Source organism: Heptranchias perlo, chromosome 10 (genome assembly GCF_035084215.1).
Source record: "Heptranchias perlo isolate sHepPer1 chromosome 10, sHepPer1.hap1, whole genome shotgun sequence".
Lineage (NCBI taxonomy): Eukaryota > Metazoa > Chordata > Chondrichthyes > Hexanchiformes > Hexanchidae > Heptranchias > Heptranchias perlo.
The window spans coordinates 61,811,437-61,817,995 of record NC_090334.1 but is presented as its reverse complement, the minus strand read 5'-3'; the positions used below and the strand labels follow the sequence as shown (position 1 = coordinate 61,817,995).

General features: G+C 51.9%; 1 protein-coding gene across 3 annotated transcripts in view; it reads left to right on the top strand.

Moving 5' to 3' along the window:
• wdr89 (WD repeat domain 89) overlaps positions 1 to 6,559 on the top strand; it is a 41,441-nt gene that overhangs the window by 4,519 nt on the left and 30,363 nt on the right. The window lies entirely within an intron of this gene.

The window sequence follows — 6,559 nt, the reverse complement described above, 5'->3', positions numbered from 1 at the left end:
CTCACATCTGAACCAGGCCCCTCCTCACATCTGAACCAGGCCCCTCCTCACATCTGAACCAGGCCCCTCCTCACATCTGAACCAGGCCCCTCCTCACATCTGAACCAGGCCCCTCCTCACATCTGAACCAGGCCCCTCCTCACATCTGAACCAGGCCCCTCCTCACATCTGAACCAGGCCCCTCCTCACATCTGAACCAGGCCCCTCCTCACATCTGAACCAGGCCCCTCCTCACATCTGAACCAGGCCCCTCCTCACATCTGAACCAGGCCCCTCCTCACATCTGAACCAGGCCCCTCCTCACATCTGAACCAGGCCCCTCCTCACATCTGAACCAGGCCCCTCCTCACATCTGAACCAGGCCCCTCCTCACATCTGAACCAGGCCCCTCCTCACATCTGAACCAGGCCCCTCCTCACATCTGAACCAGGCCCCTCCTCACATCTGAACCAGGCCCCTCCTCACATCTGAACCAGGCCCCTCCTCACATCTGAACCAGGCCCCTCCTCACATCTGAACCAGGCCCCTCCTCACATCTGAACCAGGCCCCTCCTCACATCTGAACCAGGCCCCTCCTCACATCTGAACCAGGCCCCTCCTCACATCTGAACCAGGCCCCTCCTCACATCTGAACCAGGCCCCTCCTCACATCTGAACCAGGCCCCTCCTCACATCTGAACCAGGCCCCTCCTCACATCTGAACCAGGCCCCTCCTCACATCTGAACCAGGCCCCTCCTCACATCTGAACCAGGCCCCTCCTCACATCTGAACCAGGCCCCTCCTCACATCTGAACCAGGCCCCTCCTCACATCTGAACCAGGCCCCTCCTCACATCTGAACCAGGCCCCTCCTCACATCTGAACCAGGCCCCTCCTCACATCTGAACCAGGCCCCTCCTCACATCTGAACCAGGCCCCTCCTCACATCTGAACCAGGCCCCTCCTCACATCTGAACCAGGCCCCTCCTCACATCTGAACCAGGCCCCTCCTCACATCTGAACCAGGCCCCTCCTCACATCTGAACCAGGCCCCTCCTCACATCTGAACCAGGCCCCTCCTCACATCTGAACCAGGCCCCTCCTCACATCTGAACCAGGCCCCTCCTCACATCTGAACCAGGCCCCTCCTCACATCTGAACCAGGCCCCTCCTCACATCTGAACCAGGCCCCTCCTCACATCTGAACCAGGCCCCTCCTCACATCTGAACCAGGCCCCTCCTCACATCTGAACCAGGCCCCTCCTCACATCTGAACCAGGCCCCTCCTCACATCTGAACCAGGCCCCTCCTCACATCTGAACCAGGCCCCTCCTCACATCTGAACCAGGCCCCTCCTCACATCTGAACCAGGCCCCTCCTCACATCTGAACCAGGCCCCTCCTCACATCTGAACCAGGCCCCTCCTCACATCTGAACCAGGCCCCTCCTCACATCTGAACCAGGCCCCTCCTCACATCTGAACCAGGCCCCTCCTCACATCTGAACCAGGCCCCTCCTCACATCTGAACCAGGCCCCTCCTCACATCTGAACCAGGCCCCTCCTCACATCTGAACCAGGCCCCTCCTCACATCTGAACCAGGCCCCTCCTCACATCTGAACCAGGCCCCTCCTCACATCTGAACCAGGCCCCTCCTCACATCTGAACCAGGCCCCTCCTCACATCTGAACCAGGCCCCTCCTCACATCTGAACCAGGCCCCTCCTCACATCTGAACCAGGCCCCTCCTCACATCTGAACCAGGCCCCTCCTCACATCTGAACCAGGCCCCTCCTCACATCTGAACCAGGCCCCTCCTCACATCTGAACCAGGCCCCTCCTCACATCTGAACCAGGCCCCTCCTCACATCTGAACCAGGCCCCTCCTCACATCTGAACCAGGCCCCTCCTCACATCTGAACCAGGCCCCTCCTCACATCTGAACCAGGCCCCTCCTCACATCTGAACCAGGCCCCTCCTCACATCTGAACCAGGCCCCTCCTCACATCTGAACCAGGCCCCTCCTCACATCTGAACCAGGCCCCTCCTCACATCTGAACCAGGCCCCTCCTCACATCTGAACCAGGCCCCTCCTCACATCTGAACCAGGCCCCTCCTCACATCTGAACCAGGCCCCTCCTCACATCTGAACCAGGCCCCTCCTCACATCTGAACCAGGCCCCTCCTCACATCTGAACCAGGCCCCTCCTCACATCTGAACCAGGCCCCTCCTCACATCTGAACCAGGCCCCTCCTCACATCTGAACCAGGCCCCTCCTCACATCTGAACCAGGCCCCTCCTCACATCTGAACCAGGCCCCTCCTCACATCTGAACCAGGCCCCTCCTCACATCTGAACCAGGCCCCTCCTCACATCTGAACCAGGCCCCTCCTCACATCTGAACCAGGCCCCTCCTCACATCTGAACCAGGCCCCTCCTCACATCTGAACCAGGCCCCTCCTCACATCTGAACCAGGCCCCTCCTCACATCTGAACCAGGCCCCTCCTCACATCTGAACCAGGCCCCTCCTCACATCTGAACCAGGCCCCTCCTCACATCTGAACCAGGCCCCTCCTCACATCTGAACCAGGCCCCTCCTCACATCTGAACCAGGCCCCTCCTCACATCTGAACCAGGCCCCTCCTCACATCTGAACCAGGCCCCTCCTCACATCTGAACCAGGCCCCTCCTCACATCTGAACCAGGCCCCTCCTCACATCTGAACCAGGCCCCTCCTCACATCTGAACCAGGCCCCTCCTCACATCTGAACCAGGCCCCTCCTCACATCTGAACCAGGCCCCTCCTCACATCTGAACCAGGCCCCTCCTCACATCTGAACCAGGCCCCTCCTCACATCTGAACCAGGCCCCTCCTCACATCTGAACCAGGCCCCTCCTCACATCTGAACCAGGCCCCTCCTCACATCTGAACCAGGCCCCTCCTCACATCTGAACCAGGCCCCTCCTCACATCTGAACCAGGCCCCTCCTCACATCTGAACCAGGCCCCTCCTCACATCTGAACCAGGCCCCTCCTCACATCTGAACCAGGCCCCTCCTCACATCTGAACCAGGCCCCTCCTCACATCTGAACCAGGCCCCTCCCTGAATTCCCAGTATAGGAAAAACATGCCAGTCCGTAACTTGCTCTGGTTTGGTTTTTGTGTCTCTTTTTGGCTTAGTTCAGGAATGGAAGGGGCCTGAGAACAGCCTCTGCTTCCCCACTACCTGTCTGAATGACACAAAGGGAGCCACTCTGTCCACTTATTGAATTACATTTATTTTGTAAATGCTAAGTAAATTTATCAGTTTTGTTTATGGGCTGCAAATTCACATTTGTGTTTGATTTGCAGCTGAATGTCAGAAAATTGTTATATATAAACAGTGCAGAGGTTTGGTACAATGATCAGAGAATTACAACAACTTGCATTTATATAGTGCTTTTAATGTAGAAAAACATCATAAGACACTTCAGAGGTGTGTGGAAAACAGGTGCTGAGCCAAAGGAGAGGTTAGGAGTGAGCAAAGGCCTGGTCAAAGAAGTGGGTCTTAAGAAAGAACCACCCTAACTCTATATAGTACCTTTCCCAAGGTGCTTCATAGCCAATTGGGTACTTTTGAAGTGTTTAAGTGAGGAAAGAGAGGTGGAAAGGTTTAGGGAGGGAATTCCAGAGCACGAGACCTACGCTGCTGAAGGCGCAGCTGGCAATAGTGGGGTGAAGAAGGGAAGGATGCACATGAGAGACAAGTGGAGAGGTGGTGGAGGAGGTTGTAGCATTGCAGATGCTGATAGAAATAGGAAGTGAGGCAATGGTGGGATTTAAATACAAGATTGAGAATATTAAATTTGAGGCATTGGAGGGGCTGGGAGCCAAAGTAGGTCCGGTGAGGATGTTTGTGATGGACAAGCAAGACGTTGTGTGCCTTAGGATGCAGACAGCAGAGTTTTGGATGAGCTGAAGTTTATGGAGGTTGGAAGATGGCCAGGACAGCATTGGAGTCTGGAGGTGACAAAGGCATATGTGAGGGGTTAAGTAACAAATGGGCTGAGATAGGGGTGGCAATGGCAATGTTATGGAAGTGGAAGCAGGTGGTCTTTGTGATGGAGAGGATATAAGGTCAGAAGTTCAGCTGGGGGTTGAATAAGATACCAAGATTGTGGACATTAGGGTTCACTCTGAGACATTGGTCAAGGAGGGGAATAGATTTGGTGCTGAGGGTATGGTGTTTGAGGTGGGGCTGAAGACGATCGATAGCTTCAGTGTTCCTAATGCTGAGCTGGAGGACATTATGGTTCATCCAAGACTAGATATTGGACAAGCAGTCAGCATGGAGGGTTTGGAAGGATTAGAGAGAGGTAGAGCTGTATATCATCAGCCTCTGAAGCTGACTCCAATTAGATGAGGAGGGGGTTGGCAAATGTAAATGCTGGGGGACTCCAGTGATGATGGTGTTGGCAGGTGTGGAAAAAGATCGATGGCTAGAGATACGATTGGAACTAAGTGACTGCTGTCCTACAGGGCTAAAAGATGGAGACAAGGTGTTGGAGAGATCTGTACAAAAGGCTGCAGAGAAGATGAGGGATAGTGCACAACAGACAGTTGATGATGAATTTGGTTAGGAGTATTTTGGTGCTGTGGAAGGGGCAGAAATCTGATTGGAGCGTTTTAACAGATTTACAGTGGAGGTGGAGAGTCATCTGGGAGGTAATGCAAGATTCATAGATCTGGGGGGGTTGGAGATAGCAAGGACAGAGAGATTTGGGTGTTTTTTTTTTAAAGAGAAGGTTAAATCTCACGGGATCCAAGGTGAGGTAGCCAATTGGATACAAAATTGGCTTGACGACAGAAGACAGAGGGTGGTTGTAGAGGGTTGTTTTTCAAACTGGATGCCTGTGTCCAGCGGTGTGCCTCAGGGATCGGTGCTGGGTCCGCTGTTATTTGTTATTTATATTAATGATTTGGATGAGAATTTAGGAGGCATGGTTAATAAGTTTGCAGATGACACCAAGATTGGTGGCATTGTGGACAGTGAAGAAGGTTATCTAGGATTGCAACGGGATCTTGATAAATTGGGCCAGAGTTTAATTTAGATAAATGTGAGGTGATGCATTTTGGTAGATCGAATCGGGCCAGGACCTACTCCGTTAATGGTAGGGCGTTGGGGAGAGTTATAGAACAAAGAGATCTCGGAGTACAGGCTCATAGCTCCTTGAAAGTGGAGTCACAGGTTGATAGGGTGGTGAAGAAGGCATTCAGCATGCTTGGTTTCATTGGTCAGAACATTGAATGCAGGAGTTGGGATGTCTTGTTGAAGTTGTACAGGGCATTGGTGAGGCCACACTTGGAGTACTGTGTACAGTTCTGGTCACCCTATTATAGAAAGGATATTATTAAACTAGAAAGAGTGCAGAAAAGATTTACTAGGATGCTACCGGGACTTGATGGTTTGACTTATAGGGAGAGGTTGGACAGACTGGGACTTTTTTCCCTGGAGAGTAGGAGGTTAAGGGGTGATCTTATAGAAGTCTATAAAATAATGAGGGGCATAGATAAGGTCGATAGTCAAAATCTTTTCCCAAAGGTAGGGGAGTCTATAACGAGGGGGCATAGATTTAAGGTGAGAGGGGAGAGATACAAAAGGGTCCAGAGGGGCAATTTTTTCACTCAAAGGGTGGTGAGTGTCTGGAACGAGCTGCCAGAGGCAGTAGTAGAGGCGGGTACAATTTTGTCTTTTAAAAAGCATTTGGACAGTTACATGGGTAAGATGGGTATAGAGGGATATGGGCCAAGTGCAGGAAATTGGGACTAGCTTAGTGGTATAAACTGGGCGACATGGACATGTTGGGCCGAAGGGCCTGTTTCCATGTTGTAACTTCTATGATTCTATGGTTAGTCGATGGTTTTGAAATGGAGGGTGCAGTGCCTGAGGAGAGAGAACTATTTACAGTATTGGCTAATATGGAGACCAGGAAAAGAAGTTGAGTGATCAGAACTTTAGTGGAAATTGGGTCGAGGGAGGAAGAGGATGGGCATCACTGAGATGAGCTTGGAGGAGAAACTAGACTGATGAGGATTTCAGGCTAGAGTTGGAGCAGGACTGGGGTGAAGTTTCTCTTAATGAGTGTTGAGAAGGGGAAGAGGCAGATGAACAGATAGTATCTATCTTGATGAAGAAATTCATGAGCCCCTCGTGCTTGTTAAAGGTGAAGAGGGCAGGGTAGAAGAGATTAAGGATGTGGTTGGTAGAGAAAATAAGTTAATCAGATCATTTTGATTTTGAGCTGCAAATGATGAAAATTTCATCATTATGCTGTATCATTTTTTTCTGGAAGAATTAGGAAGGAAAGTAACTCCATATGTGCTGAACTGATCACTGTAAACAAAATTGGAACATCCCTACCAATGGGCCGTGAAGATTGCATTTTAGTTGAGGATGTTTTATTAGCTCCCTGATGGCTGAATGAGTAAATTCATTGTCTGGTACTGAAATAGCAGATCTCTAGTGGAGTGGTTATAAAGACACTATAACCAGCCTCTGTTCCTGAGTCACAGATGGGAGAAATCAGACAGGGTTTCTGC